Source organism: Perognathus longimembris, chromosome 2 (assembly GCF_023159225.1).
Source record: "Perognathus longimembris pacificus isolate PPM17 chromosome 2, ASM2315922v1, whole genome shotgun sequence".
Lineage (NCBI taxonomy): Eukaryota > Metazoa > Chordata > Mammalia > Rodentia > Heteromyidae > Perognathus > Perognathus longimembris.
In genome coordinates this window covers 150,045,785-150,065,094 of record NC_063162.1, presented here as the reverse complement: position 1 = coordinate 150,065,094, position 19,310 = coordinate 150,045,785, and the positions used below count along the sequence as shown (strand labels likewise).

At 41.0% G+C, this 19,310-nt stretch overlaps 5 non-coding genes across 5 annotated transcripts; all 5 read right to left on the bottom strand.

Annotated features, from left to right (window-relative positions):
• Nucleotides 1-1,770: 1,770 nt before the first annotated feature.
• On the bottom strand, nucleotides 1,771-1,842 carry Trnac-gca. Its single transcript has one exon. It is a non-coding gene; the product is annotated as a tRNA-Cys (tRNA).
• Nucleotides 1,843-2,728: 886 nt separating this feature from the next.
• Nucleotides 2,729-2,800, bottom strand: Trnac-gca. The gene has a single exon. It is a non-coding gene; the product is annotated as a tRNA-Cys (tRNA).
• A 2,609-nt stretch (nucleotides 2,801-5,409) lies between these two features.
• Nucleotides 5,410-5,481, bottom strand: Trnac-gca. The gene has a single exon. It is a non-coding gene; the product is annotated as a tRNA-Cys (tRNA).
• Nucleotides 5,482-9,476: 3,995 nt separating this feature from the next.
• On the bottom strand, nucleotides 9,477-9,548 carry Trnac-gca. The gene has a single exon. It is a non-coding gene; the product is annotated as a tRNA-Cys (tRNA).
• Nucleotides 9,549-10,762: 1,214 nt separating this feature from the next.
• Nucleotides 10,763-10,834, bottom strand: Trnac-gca. Its single transcript has one exon. It is a non-coding gene; the product is annotated as a tRNA-Cys (tRNA).
• Between the last annotated feature and the right edge of the window lie 8,476 nt (nucleotides 10,835-19,310).

The window sequence follows — 19,310 nt, the reverse complement described above, 5'->3', positions numbered from 1 at the left end:
GGTAGAGAGCATCTAAATTTACATCACCCACCTGTCATTATCACGAACAATTAATAATGCCTAGTAAGCAGTATTTAAGCTTCAATGCAGGGAATTGCGTCCTTTCTTCTGGCCTGATGCCACTCTACCAGTCATGTAGCACAAGCCTGGTCACCCTCCTACAATGCTAAGAGGGCAACGTGTTCACCCTCTCACAGCCCCTCTACGGTATATGCTAAAGACCCCTGGAGATTGTCTATCAGTTTTCTCAGTCATAGACTGAGAGAAACAGCCTGTATACCACTGGTGTTTAACACTGAATATTACAAGGTATTACAAGGTATTACAAGTTCTCAAATAAAGCACCTGAAAAGCAACAGTACAATTGCAAAGTAAAATAATACAATTGCAAATAAATGATACAGTTGCAAAGAAAGTGAGAATTATTGGATTTTAGGGTGAATATTAGCAGGAGACCAAAATTCCCACACTTACCTTATGTGTTGCTAAACCAGAATTTCTAGGGGTGCCCTCTATTTCTCTTTTTTTCAAATCAGATTAGACAGTAGGTGTGATGCCTTTTCAGCCGAGCAAATTTCTGTTTGTCCTCTAATGGAGAAGCTTTCGTTGTATAAACTTTATACCACAATTCAGTCAGTGTTTCTAAAATGGGCACAGGTCGTTTACAACAGTACCCTGACTGATGTCAGATAAGTGTATCACCAGATCAAAGAATGACTCAAACCCAAGGAAGGAGAGTGATGATGGTGATTAGTAAGTAGAATGTTAGATAGAGAAGAAAATTTGACATCTGAGCAGTAATACTTTGATGTAATCCCAGGACCTCATTGTTGCTCAAAATATTCTTGTAGCATCTTATTAAAGACGGCCTGTAAGAAACAGCTCCTGCTTTCAACATTTTCCCCCTAAAATACCCTTAACTGACTCAGCAAGTTTTCTGCCTTCCAGGATTTCAGAGTCACAGTTTTCCAGCTCTCAATAGTACATTACTTAAAATTAAAATAAAATAAAATAAATTTTAAAAATAGTAGATTTCAATTTTTTTCTAGGAGGAGTCATTCTGGAAGTTCCATCAGTTGGAATCAAAATCAAACACCCACAGGCAGTAGCGAGGTTTTCCTTTTGCTGCCAAACAGAAGCAAGGAAAAAACAAATCGCCATCCTAATTCAGTGCATGGTGCTGTGTTGACATCTCTTCCACACACAGCATTTAGTGGATCTACACTGTACTGGGCTATACTTCTCCTGACATCTTTGGCCTCCTTCCAGCCTTCACCTCCAAATTGAGCTTGTCTTCTCAGAAGAGCTTCAGCTCCTTCCTCCCAGGCAGGAACCTGGCAATTCCTAAATGCAGCTCCCTACTAGGTCAACAGCCAGTTCACCTGTGTGGTCTACTGCTGAGTGGGCCATGCCAAGAACAAATTTGTCTTCAACAAGGAGCAATGTTAAAAGTGGGCTGTGCAGGAGTAGAAAACAAGAAGGGAGAAATAAAGAAACAGGGAGGTCTCGTATATGGGCATCTCTGAGACCTACTGTGTGAACTTTATTGAAGGGGCAGGGGACTCTCAGGCAAGGTGGCCTGAGGGCCCTTCACTGGTTGTAGTGATAGTACAGACGAAAGGAACATCAATATAACTCTACCTCATACAGTCCTGAGAAAGAGTCCGTAAGGTTGTTTCTAGAAGCCCCAACCATGGGTAAACTCCGAACTCCATTGAAGGCCTCTGAAGATGAATGTGGTTAACATATGATCCAAAATAAGTGTAAATAAGGGGGCACCTGGATTTGAACCAGGGACCTCTTGATCTGCAGTCAAATGCTCTACCCCTGAGCTATACCCCCTACGTACTAAGCACTGCGTAGTTAATGCCTTTCTTCCATGTGGTAACACTCAGTGACACAAAGTTAAATTATAGCTCAGGTGCAACTTTATAGATGTGGCCAAACATGACTATAAAAACACCTCAGCTCTATATTCCTAAAGCCTGTCTATAAATGAGACCATCAGACACACCTCCCTCTCCACTTCTTGTTGCCATCTGGTTTCCTCACAAGTGGTCCACTCTACCCTCCCTAGGGTCCTAGCCTGCACGTCTTCTCCAGTGATGACAGAGTGGTTGTCACTCACACTGCCACATGGTTCTAATCCTGGGCATCCGCAGCAACAGCCCTACAGAACCTCTCTTCTTCCTGCCGGCAGGACAGCTGAGCCAGGCTTTGGCCTTTGAGGTTAGAGCCAGTGTGTGGTGGGCTCTGGCACAGTAGAAAGCAGTTCACAGAAGGGAGTGTCCACGCAACCCAGATAACCTACATGATGTCATTTGTCTCCCGATGTGCACCCAATAGCTATGATAGGGAGGCACAGAGTGATGACTTATAGTTAACTGGTAATGTTTGTTCATTGGAAGGCTGCTCTGTGTGTGTGTGTGTGTGTGTGTGTGTGTGTGTGTGTCTTCTGTTCTGGAAAAGCCAGGAATATTGTGCATCACAGACAATAGAGTTGGAGTTATTAGATTATATGCCCAGGGAGGGGAGCCAGAAATGAAAAAAAATTCTGAAAGCCATCAGAATTCAGGAAGAAAATGGAAGAACGCTAATATGACAGGTGTACAGGGTTGAACTGTATCTTTCAGCTCAAGGGATCCTAACTACTGTCATGACTGGAAGAAATAAAGTGTAGAATATAAAGGATAGCTCCTATGAGTTAAAAAAAGAAAAAAGTCATGGGAGGGGGCACCTGGATTTGAACCAGGGACCTCTTGATCTGCAGTCAAATGCTCTACCCCTGAGCTATACCCCCTTCTCTGACTTTGATGTCTCATAAGTACTTTGTACCTTCCCAATCACACTAAGCATTCCTTCCATATATTGGCAGTTTCTGCTTTTCTATGGAGAGTTGGCAGTCCATCACTGGTTCCTCCAGAACCTCACCTGAACAGGTCCTTCGGTAGTCCCCATTGTCTTCCTCAATAGGCCCCTGCACACATGTCTGCACATTACCCATCATTCTCTAAAGTCTGTGAGAGTAGTGTAGCTGGGATAACCACTGACATATATTATGCAAAATTTTTTGGGATTTCCATGTTGTATTTCCTTGTGTTGTACATTATAAAACCTCATTCGGAAAAGACCCAGCCTCACTGTTTTTCTTTTTTGTCATGGGGCTTGAATTCTGGGCCTGGGTGCTGTCTTCAGCTCAAGGCGCTACTATTTTGATCCACAGCACCACTTCTGGTTTTCTGATAGTTAACTGGAGATAAGAGTCTCATGGACTTTCCTCCCCTGGCTGCCTTTGAACTGGAATCCTCAGATCTCAGCCTCCTGAGTCGCTAGGATTACAGACGTGAGCCACCTGTGCCTGGCCTCACCTTTTTTTTTTTTTTTTTTTGACTTAACAAAAATTTAATGAGAAGACATTGAAGACAACTTAGAACAGTGTTGGGGTCAGCTGTGCCTTTAAGGGGCCACAGCTGACCTTGGCCTGCCCCTGCCCTCCTGCCTTTAACAGGAAGAGAAGCACTGCTCCTGGGGCCAGCACGTGTAAAATGGAGGGGTACCCCAGGGGCCCATCCTTGGGGGGCTGGGCCTCTGCTCCCAAAGGAGGTCCCCTGACATCGCAATCCCTCTCTTGTGCCCGCCCTTGGGGTTATATCTGGGGGGCTCCTCATTTGAATAAAAAGAAGCCCTAGAGGTTTTCTCCAAGAACCCACGCGCCCGTGTCTTCCTTTGGCTGGCGGGCAAGGGGTTCTCGCACCCACACGCGAACCGAGGCACCCGGGACCCCACTCCCGCGTCAGAACCCTACCGGCCGGGGGGGGGGCATGAGAGAGTGAGTATGGATCCCACATGGAAGAGTTAGATAAGCCAAGGACCCCTCGCCACGTGTTCGAGAGGGATAGAGCTAAGCCCGGCAATTTAAAGCCCAACAGAACAGGCCTTTTCAAAGTATTTTCTCTTATGCTTTATTTAATGTATGTTGTATAAAAACTAATGACTAATATACGTAAGCTAGATTTAGTTCATACCAACTATGTTTTCCCCCCTTACACAGAGCGGAAAATTTGATTAAATTGCTGTTCATCTGCAGACCATGTTGGGTGGAGAAAACCCATGGTCCCACAAAGATGCTTAGTGGAGCAGTTCATAGGGAGCCAATAGTCTCATGATGTCACAGGCACACCGAGGGAGTTCTGCATTTTGGACGTCATTTGTATGCCCTGTCACAAAGCCTGGTTAGAACCACTGTCCTGCCATTTTTTAGTCCAAAAATGGAAGCCATTTAGTGTGTCCTGTAGCATTTTCATTCTGGCTGACTCATTGTGTGGGCATGACGTTTTGCTACTAATGGGTATAGAGAAAGTTTGTGTTACTTAGGTAAAATGTCTTGGATATAAGAACAAAAAGAACACAATTCACCAATTTGGGTAACTTCCCACCCCCCGCACCCCCGTGCTGTGATCCAGCCCAGAGATTGCAGAGCTTATATATACTCGGCAAATTCATTGTTACTGACAGCCTCACTTCTTTTGAGAAACACTCAGTATCTGCATCTGCAGACATCTCTCCCGCCTGTGGATGGGTACATTAGATCTAAAGGTGGTGATTTGGAAAAGTAGTAAGTTTCCTAGGCCCTGAACAGATGCTAGAAAGTACCATGAAGATATCATGGAATGAGGACTACACTGAGAAAGGAGAGGTGTGGCAATCAGATACATCCATGTTCTTTGCTGTGTGACATAGGACAGTGAATGTTAAAGATGGTCCATAAGCCAGGTGTTGGTGGCTCATGACTATAAACCTATCTGCTCAGGAGGATGGGTCTGAAGATCTCTGTTCAAAGCCAACCAGGGCAGGAAAGCCCATGAAACTCAAATCTCCAATTAACCATCAGAAAACCAGAAGTGGGGCTGTGGCTCAAAATGGTAGAGCACTAAAAGCTTGAACGTAAAAGCTCAAGGAAAACACCCAGGCCCTGAGTCCAAGCCCCATGACTAACAACAACAACAAAAATATGTAAGAGTCTCAGGTGGCAGCTGCAATCCAACGACTGTTTATACAGCCAGTTGTAAGACTCCTGAATTACACCCTCACGGGTGATTGACACTGTCACACTTGTTACTGCACTCGAAGACTGTGATTTTTCCTCATTTCCACTGCTTTACATAATAGAAGCTGACTGACTTCTCTCACACAGACTTCTATTTGGCTTTGAAATTTCTGTGTCTTTTCCTAATACCCTTGGCATCAGACAAGTGAGTAGGAAGAGAGATCACAAAGTTTCTCCATGCCAAACTTCAGTCCTGACATCTTGTTTGACTTGGAGGCCTTTTTATATATAAGGTTTATCCCCAGGACATGGACAGTGTTTCTGCCCTGACAGAGGGGTTCTAGGCTACCAAAATTGTTGTAAGGGGGCACCTGGATTTGAACCAGGGACCTCTTGATCTGCAGTCAAATGCTCTACCCCTGAGCTATACCCCCACCTTCTTGTGTGTGTCTAATAAACATTCTAAACCTTCATTGCCACATGCTATCTGTGTTCATCCTACAGGGGCACTTGCTAATGTTGTCATCATCTGTTTCTCCCTCTTGGCCAAGACTGAAGCCCTCTTCACCCCTGGCTTCTTCCTATTCTTTTTTCTGTAGTTTCTGGTCATGCACAGGCATGACTTCATTAAGGTCTTCTTACTGAACATTTTTCCAGTTCACCTAAAAGTTTGAGATTTCAGACAGTGATCATCGTATCAGATACTATGGAGAGATTTGAAAAGAATAATCCAAAGCAGAGAGGTTCTGATCCCATGCTAGTAAATGGAGTGTGGTTTAAAATGGCAATCAGCCATTCATCAGATCAGCCTCACTGGAACAATGAGGACCAAGCAAGAAGACATACCTCAACAGTCCACATTCCTATGGATGCTCTGATATCAAGTGATGGATCTTTATAAAGTTGGTGAAGGCATTTTCTGAAAATAGGAAGAAGGCAATTCTTCTGCATTTTCTCTGCCAGTTGGCATAAGTTTGTTCTCACATTTAGAGAGAAGTTAGTAACTAATGGTGTTCAAAGGGAATTTAAATACCTCAATGAAATAAAACAATGCAGGATATGAAATAGGAATTTAATAAAGATAAAAAAAACACTGAAAAGGAATCAAATTACAATCTTTGCTGACAGAGATAGCAGAAAACCTCAATCAGTCAAAGGCATTGAAAAGCAACTAAGAAACTAAGGGAATGGGATATCCAAGTCCTTTGGATTTCCATTTAAAAGACCAAACTTATGAATCAGGAGTAGAGATGAAGGTGCAGGAAAACAAACTAAAGGCTAACATAATCTATTCAATAAAATCATAGAAAGCTTTCTTAACTTGAGGAAGAAAGCATTACCACAGTGACGCTTAAAGAACCCCAAACAAAAAGATTCAGAGATGAAACAATCTTGGACATATGATAGTTCAAGCACTCAATATACCCAGCAAAGAATATTGGAAGCTGCAAAGAGAAGCAACTAAACACATACAAACATAAGGCCATGAGAATAACATCAGATTTCTCAAAATACACTCTACATATAAGCAGGGAATAGAATTATGTAATCAAATCCACGGAAGATAATAGTTTTTCAACTTAGATTAGTGGTTTGAGCAAAGTTGTTCTTCATTCTTAAGGCAAAATTTAAAACTTGCTACAGTAAATGAAAGCTAAAAGAATTTATGGCCAAGAATCAGCACTACAGGGTATACTTAAGGGAATTCTACACATAGAAAAGAAAGACAAACATAAGAAAGAGAATACAGTAAGGAATAAATATCAGGGATTGGGGATTTCTTTCAGTGGAAGAGCATTTGCATGGCAAATGCAAGGCTTTGAATTTGGTCCTCACCTCTGGGGGAAAAAAGAAAAGCTATAAAAGCAAAAATACCAGAAGAGGAGTGGCTTAACAAAGGAAGAACAGGAAAGAATTACCAAAAATATTAACTCTAAATGTTAATGGTCTCAATTCTCAAATCAAGGACAAAGAATCACAAATTGAATTGAGCATGACCCAACTACTTGCTGCCCACCAGAAACACATCGGACTGTCAAAGACAAATGTAAGCTTAAGGTGAAAGGATAGAAACAATATATCCAAACAAATGGACGATAAAAGCATGTAGGGCCTGGGAATGTGGCCTAGTTATATAGCACTTGCCTCATATACATGAAGCCCTGGTTCGATTCCTCAGCACTACATGTATAGAAAAGTCCAGAAGTGGTGCTGTGACTCAAGCAGTAGAGTGCTAGTCTTGAGTAGAAAGAAACCAGGGACAGTGCTCAGGCCCTGAGTTCAAACCCCAGGACTGGTGCCAAAAAAAACACAAAACAGCATGTAGGAATAGTTGATAAAACAGAATTTAAATTAAACTACTTAGAAGAGGAAAAAGTCAGTGAGCAAAAATGAGAGTAGGTAGAGAGCGTCTAAATTTAAATCACCCACCTGTGATTATCACGAACAATTAATAATGCCTAGTAAGCATTATTTAAGCTTCAATGCAGGGAATTGCATCCTTTCTTCTGGCCTGATGCCACTCTAGCAGTCATGTACCACAACCTGTTCACCCTCCTACAATGCTTAGAGCTCATGGTGTTCATCCTCTCACAGCCCCCATACGGTATATGCTCATGACCCCTGGAGATTTTCTAGCAGTTTTCTCAGTCATAGACTGAGAGAAACAGCCTGTATACCACTGGTGTTTAACACTGAATATTGTTTAAAATTACACGTTATTACAAGTTCTCAATAACGCAACTGCAAAGCAACAATACAATGGTAAAGTAAAATAATACAATTGCAAAGAAATAATACAGTTGCAAAGCAACTGAGAATTATTGGATTTTAGGGTGAATATTAGCAGGAGACCAATGTTCCCAAACTCATCTTAAGTGGTGCTAAACCAGAATTTCTAGGGGTGCCCTGTATTTCTTTCTTTTTAAAATCAGATTAGACAGTAATTGTGATGCCCTGTCAGCCTGGCAAATTTCTGTTTGTGCTCTAATGGAGAAGCTTCCATTGTATAGACTTTATAGCACAATTCAGTCAGTGTTTCTAAAATGGGCACATGTCATTTACAACAGGACCCTGACTGATGTCAGATAAATGTATCACCAGATCAAAAATGACTCAAACCAAAGGAAGGATAGTGATGATGGTGATTAGTAAGTAGAATGCTAGATAGAGAAGAAAATTTGAAATCTCGAAGTAATACACATGAGCAGTAATACTTGGATGTAATCCCAGGACCTCATTGTAGCTCAAAATATTCTTGTAGCATCTTACTAAAGACAGTCTGTAAGAAACGGCTCCTTGGGCTGAGAATATGGCCTAGTGGTAAGAGTGCTTGCTTTTTATACATGAAGCAATGGGTTCGATTCCCCAGCACCACAGATATAGAAAAAGGCCAGAAGTGGTGCTGTGACTCAAGGGCTGAGTGCTAGCCTTGAGAAAAAAAAAAAAGAAGAAGCCAGGGACAGTGATCAGGCCCTGAGTCGAAGGCCCAGGACTGGCAAAAAAAAAAAAAAAAAAGAAAAAGAAACAGCTCCTGCTTTCAACATTTTCCTCCTAAAATACTCTTAACTGGCTCAGCAAGTTAAATAATATTTTCTGCCATCCAGGTTTTCAGAGTCACAGTTTTCCAGCTCTCAATAGTACATTACTTAAAATAAAAATAAAATAAAATAAATTTTAAAAATAGTACATTTCAATTTTTTTTTTCTGGGAGGAGGCATCCTGGAAGTTCCACCAGTTGAATCAAAATCAAACACCCACAGGCACTAGCGAGGTTTTCCTTTTGCTGCCAAACAGAAGCAAGGGAAAAACAAATCGCCATCCTAATTCAGTGCATAGTGCTGTGTTGACATCTCTTCCACAAACTGCATTTAGTAGATCTATACTGTACTGGACTATACTTCTCCTGACATCTTCGGCCTCCTTCCAGTCTTCACCTCCATGTTGAGCTTGTCTTCTCAGAAGAGCTTCAGCTCCTTCCTCCCAGGCAGGAACCTGGCAATTCCTAAATGCAGCTCCCTACTAGGTCAACAGCCAGTTCACCTGTGTGTTCCACTACTGAGTGGACCATGCCAAGAACAAATTTGTCTTCAACCAGGAGCAATGTTAAAAGTGGGCTGTGCAGGAGTAGAAAACAAGAAGGGAGAAATAAAGAAACAGGGAGGTCTCGTATATGGGCATCTCTGAGACCTACTGTGTGAACTTTATTGAAGGGGCAGGGGACTCTCAGGCAAGTTGGCCTGAGGGCCCTTCACTGGTTGTAGTGATAGTACAGACGAAAGGAACATCAATATAACTCTACCTCATACAGTCCTGAGAAAGAGTCCGTAAGGTTGTTTCTAGAAGCCCCAACCATGGGTAAACTCCGAACTCCATTGAAGGCCTCTGAAGATGAATGTGGTTAACATATGTTTCAAAATAAGTGTAAATAAGGGGGCACCTGGATTTGAACCAGGGACCTCTTGATCTGCAGTCAAATGCTCTACCCCTGAGCTATACCCCCAGTTACATATAACCTTTCATTAGCACTTCTTCAACTATGACCACAACCCAGACTACCAACACATTTATTACCAGTGGCACAAGTAGTCACCTAGTTAATCTCTGTCACATGTGTAGTAACACTTAACTCTGTAAACTTAAATTATACCTCCAGAACAATTTTATAGAAGTGCCCAGGTTTGACTGCATTACCATCTTTCCTCACGTCTCTATTCATTCTATATTCAGACATGGCCTTGAGTGGATCCATTTCCCATTGCCATACTGGTTCAGTCACAAGTGGCCCCACTCTCTCCTGCCTGGGCTTCTAGCCTTCACATCTCTTCCAGTGAAGACAGAATGGTTTCACTCACAGGGCCACACAGCTCACACATGGGCATCCACAGCAACAGTCCTACAGAATCCCTTTTCTTCCTGGTAGAAGGGCTGAGCGAGGCTCAGACCTTTGAAGCTGAGGCATGTTGGGGATTCATCTTTGCCTTAAGGGGGGAAGGGCGAGGAGAGCGCTCCTGAGACGCTGCCCTTCCCCCAGCCCTGGGGCAGTGTGGAAGTGAGCCACACCTATCTCCTTCTGGGTCCGGAACCAGAAGGGGTAGCTTTGAGACCATCCCCCACCTTGCACCAGCAAGCATGTGTGCTCCTTTTTGCGCGGGCTTTGCCCACAGGGCGGTATTATGGGAAGTGACGTTAGTCCATGAGGGAGGTCCTTGGGAGCTGCTCTTCGATGGACAAGCTCGCCAGCCTATCGCCAGCTCATGCTCAATCCTCGTCATCACAACTATATTACTGTGAGTACCTCCCGATTAAACCGGATTGCTCTCCGAAGCGTCTCCGAGATCCGTCTGCGCCTGGCTTCCTTGGTGGGTAAGGAGGGAGGAAAAGGGGATCTCGTTCAGCCACGTGCACTTTACGCTTGCCTGTGTCCCTTCATACCACCTTGGCCGCCTGCTGGTCAGGTGCCCAGGGGAGAGGGTGAAAAGGGGAGCACTGATAAGGGAGTAAGCTTAGCATACCCGCACTGGGGGAGGTAAATCTAGCCCAGCAGAGGCAACTGTGCTCTGGCATAGAAGAAAGCAGTTCACAGAAAGAAATGTCCACCCAACACACACCGGCTCACCTGACACTTTCCTGCTCTACGAATCATAATTTTAATGAGTGAAAGAAAAATAGACTAGAATATCAACAATAGTTCCTGCAAATGAAAGAAACACAAAAAGGGGGCACCTGGATTTGAACCAGGGACCTCTTGATCTGCAGTCAAATGCTCTACCCCTGAGCTATACCCCCATGACCCCAATAACTACCTAGCAAATCCCTTTTGTCTGTGCTAATTTAATCCCCTTTATCTGAGCCTCTGCATCAAACACTTCACCATATGATGACTTGTCTCTTTGGCTTCCTCTCTTCCTGCTCCCCATATTCTCTATATTCAGAATCCTCCAATGTGGCAGTAGGTAAGCTGAACAGGCATGTAGATTTGGGTGTAAATTATAGTCCTTCTTATCGATAAAGATGCTTGAAAACTCAAGCGCTGCTGTGACTCTGTCTTGTGTCTGTCACCTTTTTCTGTCACTCTTGAAGTTCCAAGGACCTTCCATTTGGTGCTGGTATTTTGGAATTGCACTCTGATTACTTGGTGAGGATCACCTTTCATTCTTGTTTGTTTGTTTGTTTGGGTGGCCCTGGAGTTTTCCCTGGGGGCCTGGAGCTTGGGAGGCAGGTGTCTTCACTGAAGCCACACTTACAGACCTTGCAGGTTCCCTTCTCATGGAAATCTATCTTTCATTATGAGTGATTTCCTTAGATACTACCCCACCCTCATCCCGTTCACTCCAGTTTGCTTTTGCATAGCTTTGTTTCAACCTCTGATTCCATTATTTTTGCCTCTTTGGTTATCCTTCCTTTGATCTATTCTCAATGTTTTAATTTCTGGAAAACTGCCTCCACTGTATCTTTTAAATTTTTTTTTATTTAATATTTCTGCTACAAAGCCACATTCCCAGCCTGTCATGTATTTTTAAGTTCAACTTTAAAAACACGTGGCTCTATGGATTTCCTATTTCTTCTTTCTTTCTTTCTTTTTCTTTCTTTCTTTCTTTCTTTCTTTCTTTCTTTCTTTCTTTCTTTCTTTCTTGTCAAAGTGATGTACAGAGGGGTCACATTTTCATACGTAACTATTTCTTCTTTTATCAGCTTTAGAAAGTTGCACCTTTCAAGAAATGGGTACATTTTGGTATAAGCTGTTGAATCTATGGACATTGAGGTAATTGTAATGTCTCCTAAATTTGCTTCTGCACGTCTTTGGAACTAGTGGGAATTTTTCCCAGTACTTTGAACTTTTCTGTTTTCTTTTCTTTTTTTCTTCTTATACATCAATCTTTCAAGTAGTTTCTAAACTTTGTGGGTCTTCACAACAATCAACTTTTGGGTCAATCATTTTATCTACTGTTTGTTTCTTTTTTTCTGAATAATTACTTATTTATTGTCAAAGTGATGTACAGAGGGGTTACAGTTCCATACATAAGGTCTACTGTTTATTTCTTATTTCATTAATTGATTTAATTCTTCTTATTATCTTGGGCCAAATTACCCTTTTTGTAGCTGCTTAACATAGAAATTTAGATCTTTGACTTTAAATTTCTCCACTTTTCTATCATAAGCATGGGAGACAATAAAATAATTCCTCTCAGTGTTTTAACTTTGTCTGCTTTAAAATTTTCCATACTTTCATTACCATTTGGTCCAAAATTTCCTTTATGATTTCTTCTTTTGACGCTAAATAAATTGTAAGTGTGCTTTGTTGTCGCAGCAGCCACAACTCTGTTGTTACATTAGTATTGTTTTATGGTTTACAGAGTACATCTTTAACTTATCTCAGGCAGGATGCCGGTTTCTACAAGAGCCAAATTCACATTTGGAGGGTGAGTGCTTCCAGTCCCAGCCCCCTGCTTCCGAGGGAAGAGAGAGAAGCTGAAAGTTGAGTGGATCGTGGCCAGTGATTTAATTAACCATGATTATGTAAGTAAACTTCCACGTAAACCAAAAATGGAATTCATGGTGTGGCAATCTGACTGGTCTGCCCTGTGGTGCATTAGAGAGGCTGGTTATTGACACTTCTTTGGTCCTCCAACTCCCCCTTCTGGACTACCAGTTTTTCTCATTCATCCACCATTGTACAAGGTCATATGCCTACAATAACGCCTTCATTCAATACTTATAATGATTCTATGTTCCTGATTAAACACTGGCACGGCTCTCTGGGAAGACTCTTTCAATTCTTTTTCATTCAAATAGGAAACATATGAAAGTGCCCAGTCATAAATATTGAGCCTTACAAATAATTTAAAAAAATCATTCATGTAGCAGAGTACCAGTGGCCCATGCTTGTAATCCTAGCTTCCCAAGAGGATGAAATCTGAGCATGGTAGTTTGAAGCTAGCTGGGGCAGCAAAGACCGTGAGACTCTTATCTCCAACTAACCATCAAAGAGCTAGAAGTGGAGCTATGGCTCAAGTGGTAGAGCACTAGCGTTGATCAGAAGGAGCTCAAGGACAGTGCCTGGGCCCTGAGTTCAAGCCACAGGACTGACACCAAAAAAAAAAAAATCACTTATAGCACCGCATATCCAAATCAAGAGACAGAATAATATACAGGAACATATAGAAATAATGTGGAAGAGACTGATGGAACAGGTGCATTTACATTTTTATATAGCCTCAACTTTTAAATCGTTTTGGTATTTTACATAACCAGCAACTACAGCCTTAAATATAAGGAGCTAAACCTTAAAAAAATCAAATGTAAATCATATACCTAATAGCACATTTCACTGATAAGAGGACCTCATCGGGAAAAGCTCTAAGTGATACAAAACGTTATCTAAGGAAATAGGAGAGATACTGCAGTAAGATATTGAACGCTATGCAGATAGTTCTCTTGGTATAATTTTAAAAAACAATATATTAGTATTTTCTGGATCTGGAGTTCTAGTTGTAGGAGACAGGACAATTGAGAAAGGCTGCAAATATTGTATAATGGGTACTTATATCATTTATTAACTTCCTGATTCTCTTGTGGATATATAGGAGAAAGCCATTGTTCTTAGAAAATACATGCTCAGGGGCTGAGAATGTGGCTTAGCTGTAGAGTGCTTGCCTAGCATTCATGAAGCCCTGGTTTTGATTCCTCAGTACCATATACACAGAAAAATCTGGAAGTGGCACTGTGGCTCAAGTGGTAGAGTGATAACCTTAAGCAAAAAGAAGCCAGGGACAATGCACAGGCCCCTGAGTCAAGGCCCAGGACTTGCAAAAAACAAAAACAGAAAATATATGCTCAAATACTTACTTGTATCAAATGTCTTCAACTAACATTCTAATGATTTAGAAAACATACACTTATATGGTGTGTGTGTGTGTGTGTGTGTGTGTGTGTGTGTGTGTAGCAAATGAAGCAGAATGGTAGCAACTGGTAAACCAGAGAGACTCTAAGAATTTTCCTGTGTTTTATTGTTTGGTTCCTTGGATCTCTTTATTGGAGAGAGAGGACTGAGATAGGTTTTACTATGTAGCCCACACTGCCCTCTAACTTGCAATCCTGAATGCCAGAAAGTAATTGTTGTTGTTTTTTAAGTTAACTTAAAAACACAAAAAGAAGCATTACTATCCCCCCAGGAGCCATTTTGTACTTTCTCCTACACAGATCTCTTTGCTCCAAAAGTACGACTCTTTTAACCTCTTAAAAGATACTGGCCTACTTTTGAAACTTACATATCTTTGTCCCATCATTGTGTCCATGATATCTGGCCATACTATTATTGTACCTAAGAATGGTTAGTTCATTTTCATTGCTCTGTAGTATTCTACTTTACAAATTTTTGTTTACTTATCTGGCCTGCTCTGAAGGAATATTCTGGGTTTTGCCAGATTAGGGCTGTTAGAAATAAGTAGCTATGAATATTCAAATATGTGACAAATGCACATGTAGATCACATTTTTTTCTATACACAGAGAGAGACAGAGTAGATTTTTTGGATCATTCTTATGCATTTGTTCTGTCTGAGGAGTTAATAGCATATGATTTTTCAAAGTGGTTTTGTGCCACAATTGATTAGCCACTTGGGTATCATGTGTGAAGTGTCTGCTCCAGCCAGCATCATTGACTACAAAGACCCTTCTTCTTTCTCTGTAGTCCCAAGTTCATCAGAATCCACTGTTCACACAGGTTTGGCTCTGTTCTGGACATTTTATTCTGTTCCATTGACCTATATATTTTCTTAAGCACCAATATCACATCAATTATTACTGCCTTAATTACCATATAAGTATATGTTATAAATTCCTCCAGCTTGATTGTCCTTCATGAGTTTGTTTCTATTCTTGACTTTTAAGTGTTCATAAAAAAATTTAAATCAGCATGTCAATATCTACTAAAATATTATATAATTTTTTGTTTTAGAATCTATAGGTAAAGTTGAAGGAAAATTTAATAGTGTTACTATATCTAGTCCTGTAAACCACTGTCTTAATATATTTCTTTATTTTTTAGGTCTTTTTATAATGTTCTAGTTTTTCATGTAGAGATTGTAGATAGTTTCGTTTTTATCTGTCCACATTCAGTTTCCCATGTTGTAAACAGAATTGTTTTCCATGGTTTTGTGGTTGTTGGTGGTGTTAGTTTTTGCTTTTTTTTTTTTTGTAAGCGGGCCAAGGGGGTACAGAAGGGGAGAGAGAAGGTGTATAAATGCAATCATGCTTTTCAGTATACACTATGTGGAAAATGAACTATGTAACTTGTGGGCAAAGACGGGAAGAGGAAACGGAAAAAGAGAAGAAAGGGGAGACATTGTCTGAACGAGAAATGTACACATCACCTGACTTATAAAATGTTAACCACTCTGTATAACACCTTAATAATAACAATAAAATTATATTTTAAAAATAGAATTGTTTTCTGTTTCATAAAACTTCTTTCTAGCCAGGCACTCGTGATTCATGCCTGCAATCCTAGCTACTCATGAGGCTGAGATCTGAGGATTGTGGGGGTTTTTGGTTGGTCCTGGGGCTTGAATTCTGGGCCTGGGCGCTGTCTCTGAGCTCCTCAGCTCAAGGCTAGTGCTCTACCACTTGAGCCAGAGAGCCACTTCCAGAGGTTTGAGGTTTGAAGCAAGCCTAGGCAGGAAATTTCATCTGTTATCTCCAGCCAACCACTAAAAAGCCAGAAGTAGAGTTGTGATTCAAGTGGTAGAACACCAGCCTTAAGTAGAAAAAGCTGAAGGAGAACACAAGGCCCTGAGTTTAAGCCCAGTACCAGCATGATGCATGTGCATGTGTATACACTCACACACACACACACACACACACACACCTTTCCTAACTTTTATAATATAGAAATATAATTGAGGGGCTGGGAATATGGCCTAGTGGTAGAGTGCTCGCCTTGTATACATGAAGCCTTGGGTTCAATTCCTCAGCACCATACACAGAAAATGGCCAGAAGTGGCACTGTGGCTCAAGTGGTAGAGTGCTAACCTTGAGCAAAAAGAAACCGGGGACAGTGCTCAGGCCGTGAGTTCAAGCCTCAGGACTGGCAAAAAAAAAAAAAATTTATATATATATATATATATATATATATATATATATATATATATATATTTGATTTCTGTGGTTTTTATTTTGTATTTAATGACTTGTTAAATTCACTTATCAGTTCTAACATTGGATATTCCGTATATAGTGGTATATTATCATATCCTGTAAATATGATAGTCTTATTTCCTCTATTGCTATCACTAGTGTTTTTTATTCTTTTTTGTTTCCTTTCTACTAGCCAAGACTTTGAGAACATAGTTGAAGACAAGTAGTAACGCTGGACATCGCTTGCCTTTTCCTGATCTAAGGAAACTATTCTGAATTATCTAGATTCTGAATTATTCTGAATTATCTAGGGCCATAAATGTTATGTTATCCTTATACCAGACAAGAAATGAGATCTAACACAGAGAAGGCAATATGCTCACAGAGGCTAAGATTGGAATGATGATACCCACAGCCAACAAATGCTGGCAGCTACCAGAAACCAGAAGAGACAACTCTTGGCTGATATGCCACCACCTGAGCCTCCGTCCAGTTCTCACCTTTAAATGGTTAGCTGTAGATAAGAGTTTTGCAGGTTTGTCTGCCTGGGCTAGCTTCAAACCACAATTCTCAGATCTCAGCCTCCTGATTATAATGTGTGTCACTGTTGCCTGGTCAGTCATGATTTTTAAAATATTATTTCTGCCTCTTTCTCTTTCTCCTGTCTCTCTGGGATTCCAATTGCATGTATTTTGGTCCATATCAGCATGCTCATATTCTCTTTTAGGTATTCTATAGTTTCCATTAACTCTCTCTCTCTCTCTCTCTCTCTCTCTCTCTCTCACACACACACACACACACACACACACACACACACACACACACACACACACACACTTGGATATTTTCCTCTGACTCTTCTTCCAGTTTACTAATGCTTGCTTTGGCCATGTCTACTCTGCTGCTAAACCTATCTGCAGGGTTCTTTACATTAGAGAAATAACTATTTTCTTTCTTGCATTCAGTTCTCTGGAAATTATCCATCCTGTCATTCATTAATTGTATTTCAACTTACAACACACAGTTAGCTTAAAGTCAATGCCTGATAACGTGATGCTTTGGCTTTCCTGTAGATGTGAATGCATCATCTGTAGTTCACTCCAATTTATCTTTTAGGATGGATGATATTTTGAGACTCTGCAACATGTTATCTTCTTCCAGAGTGGTAGAAAATGAGGGTAGGAGGAGAATACCATAAATCAATCTGGGAATGTTATGAATCCAAATTAGATGTCCCTGTCCTTGAAGATGATCCCAGCATGCTGCTAGCATGCTTATTCAAGTTTGTCTTTCTTCCACTATATTGCACCTGGACCTTGTGTTTTCAACCTTGACATCTGCTACTCTTTCTTAAAGCAACTTTTATATAAGCTTAAGAGTAATTTTTCCAAATGTCTATTTCATTTCTTATCTGTTAATTTTTTTAGGATCTATCTCAATTTTGTTCCAAATACTAAGGCTTATACTCAGGGCTTGGGTATTGTCCCTGAGCTTTTTTTGCTCAAGGCTGACATTCTACCATTTGAACCGCACCTCCATTTTATGGTGTTTTGGTTGAGATTAAAGTCTCACAAACTTTTCTTCCCATGCTGGATTTGAACCATGGTCCTCAAATCTCAACTCCTGAGTAGCTAAGATTATAGGTGTGAGTCACTGGTATCCAGCTCCATCCCAATTCTTAAATTAAGGTTTGTTTTTTTTAAATGTACTGTGGAATATAGATATACACAATGAGACCCAAAGGGGGGACTGTTAGGAGAGAAACACAAAGAACACATGACTAAGTGCCTCTTTTCATGTTTGTGTAAAATAATATACTTACTGAAACAAACTTCAAGATATAGAAACAAAGGGTGTTTTTTTTAGTTTATTATGATCCTGTCTACTTTACCTTATGTATGATGTATTCACGTGTATCTCTTTGGGAGGGTGGGTGGGAGGACACAAAACTCGAGGGGAAAAGGACGAAAAAGTGCGGCAGTGGAGCTCACTGGACACTGATGAAAGTGAACTGTACCACTTGTGGGTGGAGACGGGAGGGAGGGACTGGGAGAGAATGAGGGAACAGAAAACACTGTTCAAAAGGAAGTGTACTCATTACCTGACATCCTGTCATTGTCATCCCTCTGTTCATCACCTCTATAACAACAATAAAGTAAGTTAATTTTAATGTACTGTGGAGAGTCTTCTTAGCTTTCTAGTGAAGAGGGAACGAGGTTAAGTCATGGAGGAGCTTGTGAGTCCCTTCCCCTACCGACGAGACCTCACTGGCCTGATTTTTATACTGCTCTTCCCAAGTTTTCATCTGAAGAAATGTGTTTGTCACTAACATGGTTTAACCACCCTTAGCTTAGAAAATAGCATCTAAGTTTCAAACTTAGAACAGAATTACTGGAGATCCGACCGCCTTGTATCTCACCCCTCACTCTGTCCTACAATCAATCACCGCTCTAATCACACTGAATTTTCTTGTCCTCATCTGTGCACATCCTCATCTCCCATGTGTTTTACATTTTATCTCCTGTCTGGAATATTCCTTGGCCACCTTAACGGTCCAAATAACTCCCACCGGTTTGAGAAGCCTTTGCTGACTCCCAGGCAAGCCTTGGTTTTCCCTATTCACCCCACTGAACTTTGATTTCACATTCATCCTCTTGTTACCGATTTGCATGGCCATCTCCCACTGGATGGTAAGCTCCCTGAGGTAGAAACCGCAGCTTTCATTATTGTACTGAACCTTCAGTAGTTGGTGTTGGACAAATGACCATGCATACCTGCTTTCCTAGTCATTCATAATTGCAGATAACCTTTGTCCAGATGGATGTATAAACTATTCCAATATTTTTTCTTTATTTGGAGTTCATATTACATCTTCCAGATCATGTCTAAGCACCAGTAAGTGGCATAAAAATCTTTTTCAATACCCCAAAACCCTGAGTTTTTATCTAGGAAATACGGTCACCTTGACTATGTACCCTTCACGCCCAATACCAGACTAAGGACTCAGTAAGTACTCAATATAGATTTGACTAACTCCTACTGAGTAGGTTTTGTCCCTAGCCAAGCTAGAGATGACTCAGTGTTCCTAGGAAATATCCCTAATTTTGTCTGACTAGCCTTTGATGTGA